This window comes from Eublepharis macularius, chromosome 10 (assembly GCF_028583425.1).
Source record: "Eublepharis macularius isolate TG4126 chromosome 10, MPM_Emac_v1.0, whole genome shotgun sequence".
Taxonomy (NCBI): domain Eukaryota; kingdom Metazoa; phylum Chordata; class Lepidosauria; order Squamata; family Eublepharidae; genus Eublepharis; species Eublepharis macularius.
This window is the reverse complement of record NC_072799.1, coordinates 69883717-69900895: the sequence shown is the minus strand read 5'-3', so window position 1 is coordinate 69900895 and position 17179 is coordinate 69883717. Positions and strand designations below refer to the sequence as shown.

The window sequence follows — 17179 nt, the reverse complement described above, 5'->3', positions numbered from 1 at the left end:
GGAGAGCTCCTGCCGCAGTCTGCAGACATTCCCGTCCACTGCAGAAACTCTTCTCACGGATTTTATATATTGGGTTGACCCAAGAACAACATTTCCTAGAATTCCAGCTCCCACCGCAGAAGGAGAACCGGAAGAAAAGGGAGAGGGAGAGAAAGAGATAATTCGGAGAAAAATGTTAGCAATTTTTAATAACCGTTATCTGCTGGGACTGCGATCTTTGTCTTTGTGTTTTGTTTTCCCCATAAATCTCCCAGCTGTCCCTTGCTGTGGTCTCGGCCAACGGCTTGTGCCAATCCGCAGCACGCCGCTCTTAAAACCTTGGTCGGGTTAACGCGAGGGAACTCGAGCGCCACCCACCGATCGCTTTTGGAAGAGCAGGGACAGCAAACAAGAGTTTGGGAGCGCTGCGAGCTGGGCTCGAAACCAACCGAGTTTGCCAACTCCAAAGATCTGAGAGGCTCTCCAGAGAGCGATTTGAATGTGAAATGCATCGGATAGACAGCAGTAATCACTTCGAAAGACCCTGCCGGCATCAAATCTGTGGGAAAGGCTCAGCAAAGGTGTTAATGGCGAAGCTGCGATTTCCCAAATTCTGGCATCAGAAGTAGGCCACATTGGTTTGGGATCGAGGCAGAAATGAAAAAGTGTTAAAACAACAGAACTCTCCAAAAGGTGGTGGGAGTGGCGGAGAATTAAAAAGAGACTCATGGAACAACAGGGCGAGCAGGACGACAGCAAAGCGCCAGGAAGAACTTAAGAAGAGTCCTGCTGGATCCACTAGTCGCTTCCTGTAAAAGATCGAGCCACGCGTCATGATTCTTGCGATACATTCCTACAAAGACAAGGAATATCCTGATAACCCTCAGTTCTAATCTAGATCATTCGCCTCCGTTTAAACCCTGTTTGAGATCACAGAATTTATTTCTACATCAGTTGACTGAGCAGGAACACCTTACAGTGAATGCAGGTGTCTTCAGGGTACACTTGAATTTCCTTTGAAGGCACGTTGAATATTTAATTCGGAACGTTTTAAGCAGGCATACTTGAACGTGCAATGTAAACCCAACGTTTATGTAAGTGTTGGTCCCTGGTTTTATCTTTAAAGAGAAGGAGAGTTGGCTCTTTCTTGCAAGCAGAACTCTGCACACGAGATATCTTACAGGGGGACCTGTAGGGAGAAGCAATGTTAGCCAGGAAGCGTAGTTTTAAAAGACAGCCAGTGAGATCGCTCCGCAGAGGGTTTGTTAATGTCATCTTCGCCTCCCAGAAGGGGAGGGGAAATTGACAGAGCCTTTAAGGAGGCGAAGATGAAATTAACAAACCCTATGCCGAGGGGTTTGTTAGCCGTCTACATGCAGGGTGGGCGTCCATCCATTGTAACTTGTGGAGAGTGCCGGCATCACGTCTTCGCTGCCCTTTCCTGGGTGAGTGGACACCCCGTGAAAGAAGGCAGTCCAATGGTTCTGCGGTGGAGGGGGCTGCTTCTGAGATCTCAGACTTACTCTTCCACGCTCCAGCCAAGCCCGGGCGCTTGGTTTGCTGCCTAATTCTTCGGCTTGAGCGCTGCTCCTGCAGCCTCCTCCCTCTCATTTACTCAGAAGTAGCCCCATTCATGTCTTTGAAGCAAGGCAGTCTAAACCGTTCTAAGGCGGAGCGCATCGGATCGGGCGCCAATGGAGCTTTTGGAAGGCCGTGGGATGAGGGACGGTCGGTTCCCAGCGGGTGGAGAGCCTATTGACACGAGAATCACCCCGGCCGGGCCCGCGCCTCACCCCTTCTCACACCCACGGAGCCTTCCGTTAGCGGCCTGACCTCGCTCACTGATCATCCCAGCCAAATTGGCTTCCTCTTTCCCTCCTTCTCTCCGGAATGACATATCGCTGGAGCCTTAATGAAGACGAATAAGCTGTTCGCAGAAGCTGATGACAGATCGTCCCCATAGAAAATGAAATAATTGCTCCAAATACCAGAAGACATGGTTGGGCCGGGGAAAAACAAAACAAACATCTCCTCAGGCGGTTCCTCTGCGACCGAGAGCCACAGGGCTCATGCCAGCAGAGAGACCGCAAGGAGCTGACTGCGGTAAAATGCCTGGAGATAAGCGCTCAGTCCCCGGAAGGATGTGTCGAAACACAGATGTTTAGGCACTCTCCCTCTGCATAGGGTCAGGAGAAGGCCTTGTTTTCTGGCGGCCAGCTCTTCTCTGGGTTGGATCACTTCAGACGTGCTTAAATTCTCCTCGGATAAGCAAACAAACAAACAAACCAAAAACCCCTTCACATAGAAAACTAGAGGGTCAGGGAGAAGGGAAGAGGCGTAACCTCCTACATCTAGTTTTCTACATTCAGGGATTTTTTTCTTCTCTCAGCCATTGGAGCCCCATGTGTAGTTTGAAGTGGTACGTCCCACCCAGGCAGTAAACACTGAGAAAGTTAGACCAGCCAGGCATCCTGTGTAGTTCATTGTGACTACCTCAGTGAGAACTAGGGTTGTAGACTGGCAAACTAGGAGACCCCTTTTCCCTTTAAAAGCATCACAGTGGCTGATGAGGCACACAACAGGAAATTGTTGTGTGTCCATTTTCTTTTGTCCTCACAACTTCGAGACATTAGTTTGATAGTGATTGGCCCAAGGTCATTTTCTAAAATCTGTAGCTGAGAAAGGATTTGAACTTGTCCCTTCCTACTATAAATCCAGCACTCTAGCTGCTGTCTTACATTGGCCAGTAAGTGAGAGAATAGGTGCTAACGGTGGTGGAACACCTGAGCGAAAGATGCCAGAACCAAACAGGCATGCACTTGTCCATATTCCTGCAGGATGCAGCTGGTTATTGACTGGGCTACACAGCATGTATGTTTATGGCAGCCAACTTCTACTTCGAACCCTACATCTCATTCTAGGTTGGTGTAGGAGGAGGCTGAATTCCAGAATTTCACACAACTCCATCAGGGCTACTGATAATGCAGTGAAACTAAAAATATGTCCCCCATTTGATCTGGTTCAGTGAAATGATTTTATCCACCTCATATTCATTATGACCAACACACCCCTGCTTGGGTGAAATGACCACAGAAGAAGAAAAAATGATAACGGGGAGAAAAATGACAAATTCAAAGACTATCAAAATCTCCAAGGGATGCTGAGATTCACATTTGCCAATTTCGGTTTCCAAAATGTTGCTACAAAGAATAAGAACTGGCTTTTGGTTCCATAAGGATAGAAAGCTCAAATGTCGGATTGCTTCCACACAATACAACTTTTGATAGTGAACGCTTCCACTCTTGAAAGTTATGGAAAGTTCCACTACCGAAAGCTCCAACTCTCTCATTAAAACATAGAGCAAGAAGTACAAAGGGAATGGGTCAGTCTTCATGTTCAGTAGCTGAAACCTAAAGGTCATCCTTTACTCTATTGCATGTAGAGCCAAAATAATAACAACAACAACATTTGATTTATATACCGCCCTTCAGGACAATTTAGCACCCACTCCTAGTGGTTTACAAAGTGTGTTATTATATCCTCATGACAATCACCCTGAGAGAGCTCTGAAAGAGCTGTGACTGGCCCAAGGTCACCCAGCTGACATCAAACAGAGGAGTGGGGAATAAAACCTGGCTCTCCAGATTAGAGTCCTGCTGCTCTTAATCACTTCACTACACCGCTGGGTCCCAGATCCATCTCCTAATTCAAGGAAGTGGTTCTTTGAACTGTGATCTGGGTGCCATTTGTGGTGTTCTTTCTATTGATCTATCAAGGCCAAATAACACATAACACAGGAGAAGGTTAAGGATACCCTCTTCTGCACTGCCACTACTTAAATCAAATTCATTGTCCATTGAGGCTGCATTTCAAGTTCTTTTTTTAAAAAAATCAAGAATGTTATCCAATGTTTCCTATGAGGATATAATTAAAGCAATCAAAGGAACTACTTCAGCTAAATTCAGGTGTAGCTGAAAATTCTTCTATATCCATATAAAAATTTAACATGGAAAAACAGCTTGCCTCTTCTGCATCGGAAGAAACTGCAGTGGGAAGTTCAATGCCAAAACTCATCTGCTCAAAATAAATGTGTGTAAGGTTGTGCTTCACAGAATTTTTGGCAGCTCAGGCCACAAAAGAAAAATGTAGCTGCTAGAAGTCTTTACAGGAATACTGCCACAATCTATATTTTTTAATTTTTATTTTTTTAAAAAAATAAAAATAAAAAAACACGTAGACTGTGTTTTCAGAAGAAGGGGAGTATGGGCTTTTCTTAAGTTTTTGGAAGGGAGCACTCAGACTTTTATAGAAAGCCAGAATTTTTGCCCTGGAAGGAAGTTATGATATCTTAATTCCAAGTATGTGAGATAGGCTCACTTTGTTTAGCAATGAAGGAAAAATACTCTGTACATGCTCAGGTGTACTTTACAGTATAATATGACTTTGCATCTTTTGTAAGAAGTTTGGAAATTACATTTCATTTTTAAATGCAAGCTAGGGAGGAGAAGGGATGACACGTATGCTTTTTTGTTTATAAACTCATTTACATATTCTAGTGATCTCTGTATAATTGTGTTTCTTGTTCCTTTAATCTGTTCAAGGGTAACTAGGGTGAGTTTAAATAAAGTTCTTAAAAAACAACATTGAGTGAACATTAGCAGGGATACAAGATTTTCACCAGGATCTGGAAAAAGTAAATTTCTGACTTCTCTTCAGTCAGAAGACTGGTACCTGGACAGCATGATCAATGAAGAGATTCATCTTCTTCACACAGTCTCGTGGTTTAGTGGTTAATTATGATTTAGCGTTTAATGTGTTGTTTTAAAGCAGTCAGATACATTTCGTTTTCCTGTGCCTGTTTTAAGTAATCTCCCCCCCCACCACAGGGTTAACTCTGTAACACCTTTAAAAACTAAATTTATTTATTTACTTAATATATATGCACCTTTCAACCCAATAGGGAACCAAAGCTGCTTACATTTCTCCATTTTATCCTCATAGCAACCCAGTAAGATAGGTTAGGCTGACAATGTGACTAGTCCAAGCTCACCAAGCAAGCTTCCATGGCAAAGTAAGGACGCAGACATGCATGTTGGGAAAAAAGAAATATTTCTCAGCAGGGCTCATTTCGAGGAGGAACGCACAGGAACGCAGTTCTGGCAGTTCCCCAAAGAGGTCACATGTCAGGTGGCCCCACCCACCTGACTCTCGGCCATTTTGGGCCCATTTCAGCCTGGATTGGGGCCGAAACGGCCCAGATTGGGCCTCTGATGGGTGGTGGATCACTCTCCCACTCAGCAGCGGCCTGATCCTGACCATTTTGGGCCCATTTTCGGCCCACTTTTTGCCATTTAGGGCCCAATTTCGGCCCTGAATGGCCAGGATTGGGTCCAAAACAGCCAGGATAGGTGATGTCAGGGGGTGTGGCATATGCAAATCAGTTATGTTAATAACACTTCCAGCAATGGCAAGGGGTATGACATATGCTAATGAGTTATGCTAATGAGTTCCTCCAGCTCTTTTTCTACGAAATGACCCGTTTCTCAGAGATATGTTATAACTTTATTTGTATCTCACTTTTCTCCCCAGTGGAGACCCAAAGTGGCTTATAACATTACTCTTTTCTCCATTTTATCCTCACAGCAACCTTGTGAGGTAAGTTAGACTAAACAAGAGTAACGGGCCCAAGGTCACCCAGCAAGCTTCCATCGCAGAGGGCAGGTCTAAACCTGGGTTCCTAGATCCTAGTCTCAAACTCTCGCCACTTCTCCATGTTGGCACTTTTTCATTTTAAATGCCGCTGGAGGGGGGGGAGAAAACTGCTAACTGGATCGTGAAAACAGTACATATAGCCCCCCCACCAGACATTTTCCTGATTTTAACTGCTGCCTCCAGATCCTGTTTGCTTTGTGTGGGGAAAGGTTCTTATATCCATCCTGTATCCCATAGATCAAAAGAGCATTGATGCCAATTTTGGTTGGGAAAGCCATGTAGGGGTGAAGTGCCTGTGCAGCTCACCCAACAACACACACACACAAGCACTCAGCCAGCAAAAACTAAACAGGTAATCAACAGGTGTTTCCTGGCATAACATGAAGTTTATGAGCTATAAACCAGAAACCCCGGTTCAAAATCTCGCCTTTGTTATAAACTTCTAAGGTTGGTTTCGACAAGCTGAACTGCACCTCAGTCCTCCCCCCTGCCATCTTTATCTACAGAAGGGGGATAAGAAAATGTCCCGCATTACAGTAAGGTTTGCAAGAGAATATATGTGAAGTATTTGGAAAGTATTGTCTAAATGTCTAGTGCTGAGTCTAAACACTTCTGCTGTTTGGCTACAAAATACATCCTCTTACTAGCATTCAACAACAATAGCAACAACAACAACATTCAATGTATATACCACCCTTCAGGACAACTTAACACCCACTCAGAGCGGTTTACAAAGTGTGTTATTATTATCCTCAAAACAATCACCCTGTGAGGCTGAGAGAGCCTCACCCATCACTCATTCTAAAAGAGAGCATATTTTCCCATTTTCCCATGAGATTTTTTTTGCCCCCCCCCCCAATTTCCCCCATATTTTTTATATTTGTGTGTCATTGTACCATCTTGAACTAGGAAAATGTGGGACTAATGTATAAAGTGATATATAAATATATATTCTATAAATATAATATTCAGATACACATATTTATGTCAAAAGGGAAGCAAGAGTCATTAACCTCCATAAACCTGTCAACAGTGTTTAATTTCTGTTTTGTTTTTGAAATAAGGGTGCTATTCTGTGATATGAAAATTTAATTCCTAATCCAAAATCTTGAAATGAACTGTAATGACTAAGTGGCTAGGGAAAAGCACTCTGGATGTGCTCAGGGTTGCAACCTTTATTGTCCCTCCATACATTCCAAAATACATTTTAGGATAAACTAAATGTGAATGTCGTTATTTAAAAACGACCCCACTTGAATGATTTTTTAAACCAAATGAATGATTCCCCCCACCCACCCTGAATTTAACTTAGGCTGGCTGTGAGAAAATGCCTACAGAAGTCGTTGTTTAAAAAGGAAAGGAAGGAATCTATTAGGAGCACAGCGAGGATTATGGAGCAGCTAACCTGAGGGTGAGTGTTTAAACAGGCTCTCACAGGAGAGCGGTGGATCCTTGCCTGCCAGTCTGGTGAGCAAGCACTGAGCACTCTACATTAGTTCAGTGAACTAACTTAATCTTTTTTTTTTTTACTGGATTTACTGACTAGTGGATTGAAGGATTAATTCCTGGATAAACCCATTAAAGCAACAATTAGAGTCTGTCAGTGGAACAAATATCCCACCTCATCCCAAAACACATGTTGATCCATTAAATCCAAACTTATTTAGGAGTGAGCTGCCAAATATTTCATGAACACAGTTTATATATATTATATAATATATTATATAATATAATAAATAATAATACATAATATAATAAATAATAATAATGTGCGCACCTGCTGGTGGTCCCTGGCCCCAGAGAGGCTCGATTGGCCTCAACTAGGTCCAGGGCCTTTTCGGTCCTGGCCCCGACCTGGTGGAACTCTCTGTCTTAGGACATCCGGGCCCACCAAGATCTTGTCTCCTTCAGGCGGGCCTGTAAAATGAAGATGTTCTGCCAGGCGTATGGTTGAGGCCATCAGGGTTTCCACCAAATGAGCCTCTCTCCCAGTCTCTGCTATGTCTGTAGGGAGTATTGACCATCTACCCCCTATATATTAGTGACCATGCATGGTTAAGCTGCACCTCAACCTCCGTCAGATGTTATATGGTTTTTATACAGTAAGCGGGTGTTTTATTAGAAAGCTGTGTTAATTTATTGTGATTTTACCTTGTATATTTTATCTTCTGTTGTAACTTGCCCTGAGCCCGCTTGCAGGGAGGGTGGGATATTAATATTAATATTATTATTAATAATAATATGGGTTATGAATTTTGCCCCTTGCAAAGAGCAGCTCTGCTTAAAGTCTACTTTCCAAAATGATCCAACCGCCTTGTGAATGATGGCCCGAACTCTCTAATGCCACTAAGAAGCCTTCATGTAATGACTGACCTGTCCCATATCCTCAGACTGGGGATCCTGCCACCACCACCAAATTCTAAATGCCAGAACTTAAAAAAATCCATTTACATTCCTCTGATATGTTTAAAAAAGGGATTTTGGTCTGGAGTCTCTGAGTAATCCTGTGCAAAACGGTGGAGCTGCTGTGCCTCACTTCTTGACTAGGATGATTTGAGGATATAAGGTTGTAATTCAAGCCACAATTACGAAGGAGCGAAACCCATTAAACTCATTTAAATATACTCCTGAGTAAACTTGCTTAGGATTCCATTGGACAAACTATTTCTAGGCCAAGAAGTTTTGCACCTATGAAATCCATCACAACCCAACAATGCAAAGGACTTTGTTGAGTTTTATGTATGAATTCTGACATATAGAAGGGGTCAAACATAACTTATGAAGATACAGTTGCAAGAGAAGCAGTAACATCAGGCTTATTCCTTCTATATTGGCTCCTAACTTGCTTCCAGACTCAATTCGAGGTGTTGGTCTTGACCTTTAAAGCCCTATATAGCTTCAAGCCAGGATAGCTTAAGGTCCACCCTCTCCCATATGAACCTCCCTGTTCACTCCAGTCATCTTTAGAGGCCCTGGTTTGGATGCCTCCACGATCAGAGGCTAAACAGGTGACCATCTGAGAAAGGACCTTCTCAGTCAAGGCATCAGGTATTTGGAACACCCGCTTTCCAGGGAGATTGCTCTGTCCCCCTCTGTTATTGTCTTCTGCCAGAGGGTAAAAATATTTTTTGTTAGGCATACTCCAAATAGCTGTTATTGGTTCTCTTTCCTGGTTTTGGCATCGTGTTTTTATGTGTTTATACATTCTTATAAAATTATTTTATATTTTTAAATATTTTAAAGCATTCACGTTTTCATGTTTACCACTTTGGGGAAACCTTATTTGGGTGGAAAGGCAGCATAAAAATGTTTTAAATAATATAAAACTAATAAACAAATAGGTATGCTACAAAATACGCAAGCCTCTCTCAAGGGGTGGTCACCGAGCCTGATTTTGCTTTTGCAAAGAGTACAGACTAGAACTACTTGAATATGATCTTGCCAAAATTAAGCCCTTTAAAGCCTTAATGCTTTGAATAGGATTCAGGCAGGGCCTGTTTCTGTACATCCTTATAGAGATGGCCCACTCACAGAAGGCTGGTGGCTTTTCACGACAATTCCAGATGTTTCTATTTGCAAAATGCTTGCAGACTGCTTCGGCACCTTTTCTGGGACCGCACTTTCCCTGGTCTTCTCTTTTGCTGCTGGCTGACGGACTGCTTCTTCTACGTTCTTGGGCATGTGAATAGTTAAAGCACTTTGAGGAATCCTCCGATCACAGCCCAGCTCCTCCCCCGAAGCTCTTAGCATGCAATTGCACATGTGCAGAGCAAAAAAAAAATTGAAAGGGAGGTGGGCAACAATGACGAAAGTGCCTAACCTCCCCTCCCAAACAGCAAGGTAAGAGCTTTTGGGGAGTGTTTGTGGAGGCTGAGTTTTTTGGGGTGACTCAGCAAAACACACACACAAAGCTAGCAAAGGGCAAGAAATACCAGCTGTGTGGAAACGGCCCATATTTACTCACTGTGTTGAATGTGCTTTGCTCCCAAGTAAGCATGTAGAAGATTGTGTCCTTACGCACATGCCAGTTTGCTACTACAAAAACACAAAGAAACCTTGGGGGCCTTTAGAGCTCATCTTTAAGTCTGCGATCCTATATAGTAAGTCTGGGAGGAAACACCTAGTTCCCCTTAGAGCCAAAACACACAAGAAGAAATAACTAGATTCAGCACGTGTTCTCTTACCTCAAGGTTTGCCGGGATCTGTAGGTGTCCTGGAAGCTTAAAGTTTAGCATTTACAGAGCAGCAGGAAGGGAAATACAGGCGCCTGTATTTCCCTTCCCCTTCCTGCTGCTCTGTAAATGCTAAACTTTAAGCTTCCAGGACACCTACACTTCCCAACAAACCTTGAGGTAAGAGAACAAGTTTAGCATTTACAGAGCAGCAGGAAGAGGAAGGGAAATACAGGCGCCTGTATTTCCCTTCCTGCTGCTCTGTAAATGCTAAACTTTAAGCTGCCAAGACACCTACACTTCCCAACAAACCTTGAGGTAAGAGAACAAGTTTAGCATTTACAGAGCAGCAGGAAGGGGAAGGGACATACAGGCGCCTGTATTTCCCTTCCTGTTGCTCTGTAAATGCTAAACTTTAAGCTTCCAGGACGCCTACAGATCCCGGCAAACCTTGAGGTAAGAGAACACATGCTGAATCTAGGTATTTCTTCTCGTGTGTTTTGGCTCTTAGGTGGATATTTACGAGACTTAATGGTTTGGATCCAGAGTAAATGAGCAATTTCTGCTGATTCCCACTTCCTGCTGCAGACCCCGCCTCATGTTGTTCCTCAGGGCGTGCTATCCCCCAGGAGCAGCATTTCATGGGGATCAGTGGGCTGCACTGGAATGGAGGAGGCAGGGAAGTTCCAGTCTGCCATTTGAAAATTTAGTTTGGCTGCAGCTAAATAGCCTTTATGGTGCTACAAGATTCCTTTGTATTAAAGCAGTTACATAACTCTGTCACTGAACTTCATATGGTTGGACTTGAAAGGATGCTCATGGAATGGATCAAAGTCCTAGGTCAATCCATTGAAAAGTCTTTTGCGGAAGCTCTGTTTGAATTGCTACCCATGAATCACTTGCAAGGTGATTGTAGCCATGACGTGTGTGTGGGTAAACAGCTGGGAGTGGCTCTTGATAAAGTAAATCACTATTCTGGAGCCTACTGTAATACGAGGATATTGTGAGGATAAATGTAGTAGAATTATTAATGAATTTCACTTTCAATAGGTCATTTTAAAATTTTTGTAGCATAACAAGGTCTTAGAAATTTGTGCTAATATGCTTAGGACAAGAGCCTCCATGTATTCTCAAAGTTTTAATGTCTCTGGTTCATTATGCAGTAACAGCCAATCTTGTTTCAACCAAAATCCATGGAAGTTTGCAAATCACCTCGCTGGGAAAAGGATCAATCCTAATGTCTTTATGTGTGTGCAGGGAAGCAACATCAAAGGGTGTATGAGGCACAATGTGGAACACATATGGGAAGCTCGAAGGGGTTTACCAGCCAAACGTGTTTTCTAGCCGTTTCCAGCTCTTTTTTCTTTTTTGGTCAGAATGGCTCAAAGCCGTAAACACGCCATTACTGTTCTGTTCAGAGGCAAGTGAAAGAAAGAGCACTAAATAGACTTCTCAGTTCCAACCTTTCCATTAAGTGAATGTTGCCAAGGCATGGGGTGGGGAAAGCCGCCGGATCCATTTTTTAATGTGGTTCACAGATCTAATGGAGACAAAATATGTCCTTGCCACATTTTTTTCAAGTTGAAAATGGTGCTTTATTGAATGGATAGGCTTTGTAACAAACTTGTAACTCCACAGAGAATATAACTAAGTAGTTACACTTGCTCTTAGTTTAGATCCAGAGGAGTTAGCCATGTTAGTTTGTAGTAGCAAAACAGAAAAGAGTCCAGTAGCACCTTTAAGACTAACCAATTTTATTGAGGCATAAGCTTTCGAGAATCACAGTTCTCTTCGTCAGATGCATCTGACAAAAAGAACTGTGATTCTCGAAACCTTATGCTACAGTAAAGTTGGTTAGTCTTAAAGGTGCTACTGGACTCTTTTCTTTTTTGCTCTTAGTTTAGTAATCCTATAGAGAACATTATCTGAGCAGGCCCTGGAGGATCTAGTGAATTTTCTTGTGAGGTCTTCAAGATTACAGATTTTATTTTAATGAGTTCATTGTCCAGACACTAAAGAACAGCTCATGTGAACTAATGACGCAGAAGCCCTTTCTACATCACCTGGAAGATGTTTGAGGAAACTCTCATACACGCACTCTATTTATGCCTCCAAGAAAGTCAGTCTCTTGCCATGAGAACCACGAAGTAGAAAATAATTCAAGGATTTTGCTGTTACGAATGCTGCATTTCTCAATAACATGGCACATGTTTCTCGATTAAACCAGAGACCACAGGAAAATTTCAAGGGAGTAGTATCCTCAGAAAGTTTTAATAAAAGTGCCATATTTTGTTTATTTGTTTAAATATTCAATGGTTCAAACACTGAAAAATATAAACCACACCACAGTATGTTTTCCTACACAAAGCTTGTGCTTTGAATGCCTATATATCCATATTATAAATTGGCAAACAAAATATATCAACAATAAACATTCTGTTGACAAAACCTTAGCAGGGAGGCAATGAAGAGAGAGGGGTGTGTGTGTAACTTTCTGCTTTCCAGATCCAGAATGTTTTGATGTCAGTTCACAGAACTTATGAAATGACTAAAATTATATGGCTTATTTTTAATTGTATTGTTTCTATTCCTGTCATTCACCTTTATATTTTATTAAACATATATATCATTGAACCAGCTTTTGCATTCAAACAGCTGATGTATGGATTTAATATTAGTAAAGGAAAGCAAAATCCAGGCCCTAACATAGTGTCTGCACAAAGAGTTTCTGCATGAATGGGCTTCCCTTTTGCTCCAATATGAAGAATAACAATTTAGACCTATATATGTAACAAGCACCATGAATGTATGAAATGTTTTGTAGAGTTATAACTACCACAGACTTTGTGTCAAATGTGTTTGAAAGTCAAACATATCCAGTTCAAATGAGACAAGCTGAGGTGAGCTGATCACCCAGTCTGTTCAAGGGTGTTTTACCTTCAGAGGCCAAACCAGGTATAATCTGCTTGTAGGTTCAAAGGGACCCCAAGCACAGACCAATCATGTGTGCTCAAGATGGTGTTTATTAAAGTTTATTAGTATTTATTAGTATTAAACTACTTCAGAGGTGCTGGTTACCAAACACATCAAAAAGCAAAGAAGGCCCTTACAACATCCCTTTAGTTCTCTGGAGAGCCCTACCAGAGGCAGATGACCACCTATGATGTGTACTGAGGCACCTCTCCACAGATCTAGACCTGTCAGCAAAGTCTCAGAAGTGCTCTGGGTGTGTTGTGTGCACGCATGTGTATGCGCACAAAGATTTAATACAGATGAGCTCTAAATACACAATGAATATTCTTTTCTAACTATATTCTAAGAATGCAGTAAATCAGCCTGTTGAACAACCACAAACTGGTGAATGAGCAGTCAAACTGATAATGGAAAATTGCTTCCTCATTTGTGACTGGCAAACAGGATGTGAACCAAACCAGCGGGTGTTTAAGCATCCTAGCAACAGGTTTCTGACCCAAGGAGCTTATGATATAAATTTCAGTAATGGGGGAGACGCCTGGGGAGTGGGAGGGAAGGGAACAGTATTTGTGACTATCACACAAATGCAGAGCAGTGCTTCCCCAGGACATCTGAAGTTTGCAATGTACACCCTACTATTAACATTATGCTAAAGATGAAGAGCATATGTGGAAAAGCCTTTAAAGTTGTTGGCATTTGTAACTATTGAATTATGTAAAAAGGTTACATTGTGCATATGGGTAAGGAAGCTTTGCATATGTACATGTGTGTGTGTTTTGTTAAATTCCCAGCTCCATCTGGGAATGCCACCATCACTTCTGACAGCTAAGTGGAGATACAATAATTCAATTTCACAAGTATGTGTGTGGGCGAGGAAAAGATGAGGAAGCATTCTGAAAATATGCCATGGATGGAAGAAAACACCAAAAAGCAGATGCTGTGAAGCAATTCCAAAAAGAGTGTTTGGAGCATGCTTAAAAGTTGCAATGAAAGAAGGCTCCATGGATCTTTTCTCTATGTAACAATTCACATTTTGCAGTTAGCACACCAGTCATGTGAGAATGTTGAGTTTTTACTCGTCTTAGCTAATCAATGAGCAACCATGTTAGGCAACAGCCTCTTCATTGTTCAACAAAAAGAACAAAAACATTAGTGACCAGCATAATATGGTGGATTGCCCAGTTTACGTGACACTTTTAATGTCACTGCCAAACCTCCATTGGGGCCGCTGATGCTGGAATAGAAATAATAACATAATGGCCATTTCCACACACGTTGAATAATGCACTTTCAATGCACTTTTGTAATCCTTTAGAAGTGGATTTTTTGTTCCACACATGGAAAATCAGTTTCAAATCTTCACTAAAGAGTATTGAAAGTGGATTATCCAATGTGTGTGGAAGCAGCCATTGTTTTATTTATATACTGCCCTTCAGGACAACTTAACACCCACTCAGAGCGGTTTATAAAGTGTGTTATTATTATCCCCACAACAATCATCCTGTGAAATGGGTAGGGCGGAGAGAGCTCTGAGAAGCTGTGACTGATCCAAGGTCACCCAGCTGGCTTCAAGTAGAGGATTGGGGAATCAAACCCACTTCTCCAGATTAGAGTCCTGCCACTCTTAACCACTACTCCAAAGCAAAGGCACACTAAGGACACGCCAAAAGACCACTGCTGCAATCCAAAGCTTTATTCATAAATGTCGAGGGTCAAATCAATCTCCGGCAGGAGATTGGCAACGGGTTTGCCTGGCTAAATTGTCCCGTTTCGCAAGGCTCACAGCTTCTTCAAAAGCCACAAATAAATTCTTGGTGTAAAGCGTATTCCTTTACTACAAAGTAACCTGCTGGACAAGAGTCAAGTTTCTTCTTAGTTTTAGTTCAACAATATTTCCTCCCTTGTCTCATTTTGTTTGATTCCACCTAGCATTACTTTTTTTCAGACTGGTTCATATACTGAAGGCAACATTGCAGACAAAGGGGCGTGCCCTGACATCTTCAGCTCCACTGGTAGATTGGAAACATTAGAGAGAGAAGTACAAAGCTGCAATTTCCATAGTTCAAACTGCATGGAAGAATGCAAATTCAGAGTGCTGAAGAGAAGCCCAAATCTCCAGACATTAGAAAAATGAGACTTCCCGTGCCTCAGTCCAACATATCATGCTGGGTTGATGAAGAACAGGACCAGCATTTGAAGGAAGGTTACTGATGGATATGCAAATTAAATTAGGAACACATTCAAGAGATTAAAGAGGGACAAGCAATGGAAAAGAGAGCAGATGGACCAGCAAACATTAAGTCAAGAATCTCAGTTGTCGGTACATACTTTGGTTGCTTTCAAAAGTGATGCTTAAATCAATTTTTTGTACTTTCCACACTTGCAAATTGCAAATAAAATCCTTCTTTAGACAGAACGGCAATTTTACTTTTAAAAATGTCTGTCTCTGGCTTTCTCCATTGCGTTTACAATGTTGTCAAGAGAGACATTCCAGATTAAACAGTGTCACTTGTGAAAGTAGTTTGGAGCTAGATACAGGCATTAGTCGCAGTAAGAAGCAGAGCATCTGTTACTGGCGTGTATTCTAAGGTCTCTAAGATTGCCTTGACTTGCTTTCAGAAACTAGTGTTTTCCAAACAGTGCAGACCTATATGTCATTTGTTCTGGCTCCCTGTAGATTCTTTTGCCTGTCTTGGAACTCACCCTTTCTTTTAACCTCTTTTGTAAGAGCACCTTTTGCTGGCACCACAGGTTCTCCTAATGATCTTTCTTGTGATCTCCTAGATGACTGAACTCATTGGCCATTGGCAGTATCCTTCCAGAGAGATAGAACTTATAGTTTATTGAGGTAGATTCCATTCATGAGCAATATCATGGCAGGAGCTCTGAGAAATACACCCTTCCCTTTGGAAGGCCATGAGGCAAGAAGAAGAGAAAATTTCCCAAGAGACACAGACACAGAGGAGGATCAGGAGGCATTCCCGCCTTATACAAAGAGAAGCAGCTTACTATCAAGCACACTTACACACAGAGAGACATGCAGCACCCCACAATGTCCAAGGCAGGCTGAGTCGCTAGCGTTGTCATGTCCCTATACTATCTTAGCAGGAGGTGGGGGACCTAGCACTTACCTTGTGCCTCATGTGTGGTGGTTTTCATGTGCACGCAAAATGTGGGCATGTTCCTGGTGCTTATGTGATGACCTCACTTCCAGAAAGTGATGCAGGTAATGCTGGATTCAGTGCTAGGCTCATCTGTTAAGCTGAGTCAGCACCTCTACTCAAAAGAAGTAGCAGATCCCAGATTCTGCAGTGACTCTTGGTTTCTTCTGGTACTTCCTTTGCAGAGGGGAGGCTTCAGGCTACCAGGTGTGCAGTCTTGGACTTGGTCCAGGCTTCACCCTTAGCTTTTTGCCTTCTCTGCCCCTGGGGGAAATTGTGGCAGGTCTGGCAATGAGTGGATCCATGCTGGGGCTTCCTGGCCTGAGGCACCTGGGCTTAGGGGGCAGTCCATTGCTGGTGAGGGTCTCCTTTGGGGAGACACTGAAGCACCTGCCTTGCAGGAAGGTTCTGCCACAGTGAGGTTCAGGGGTAGTCCTCCTCCTCCTCCTCCGAGGATCCATCCTCCCAAGCTAACTCAGAGCTAAGCTACACAAGACACCTGACACATGGCGGGTTCTCTCAAGTTTACCTGGGAAATGTAGTCAGGCCAGCAGCAGCAGCGTCAGAAGAACAGGAGGAGAAGAGTTGCGAGTGAAGCCCAAAGGGAGCCTTCTGCCACTACTAGCCACTTGTCAGCTTCAGGTTTGGCTCTCTTTGGGCTCTGCTCGCCAACTCTTTCTGTCCCATCCTTCTGGCCCTATTGCTGCTGGTCTGACTACACTTCCCAGGTAAACTTGCAGGAACCCACCACGTGTCAGGCATCTCATGTAGTTTAGCTCTCAGGGTGTTCCATGACAGCAAAGCTGTGTGGTTGGCCCAAGATCACCCAGCGAATTCCATGACAGGATGATGGTAATTTGAATCTGGTCTTCCAAACTATAGTCTGATCCACCTTCCACTACAGCACACTGGCTGATGTACTTCCATAGAGGACCAAGGTACTTACTTCAGATAAGGGTCTGTGTAGTCGCAATCTAAAATGAACAAAAGCGGCCAACAAAGAACAAGTTCTTGTAAATAACTTGTGCTGCTATGCACGGTCTGAGGCAACATGATCTGGAAATGGGATATGAAAATGGTCCTTATCAATTTATTGAGATCGCTTGGTTCAAAATTCAAATCCTGCCCCCCAAATGAGACAAGCATTTGAATAGCTAATTTGCCCCCACAGTTCCATTCATG

At 42.7% G+C, this 17179-nt stretch overlaps 1 long non-coding RNA gene across 1 annotated transcript in view; it reads left to right on the top strand.

Moving 5' to 3' along the window:
* The window catches only part of LOC129336435 (uncharacterized), a 29763-nt gene extending 14511 nt beyond the window's left edge, over positions 1–15252 (top strand). The window contains exon 2 of the long non-coding RNA XR_008597714.1: positions 14782–15252. This is a non-coding gene — a long non-coding RNA (uncharacterized LOC129336435). The remainder of the gene's footprint in view (positions 1–14781) is intronic.
* Positions 15253–17179: the final 1927 nt, after the last annotated feature.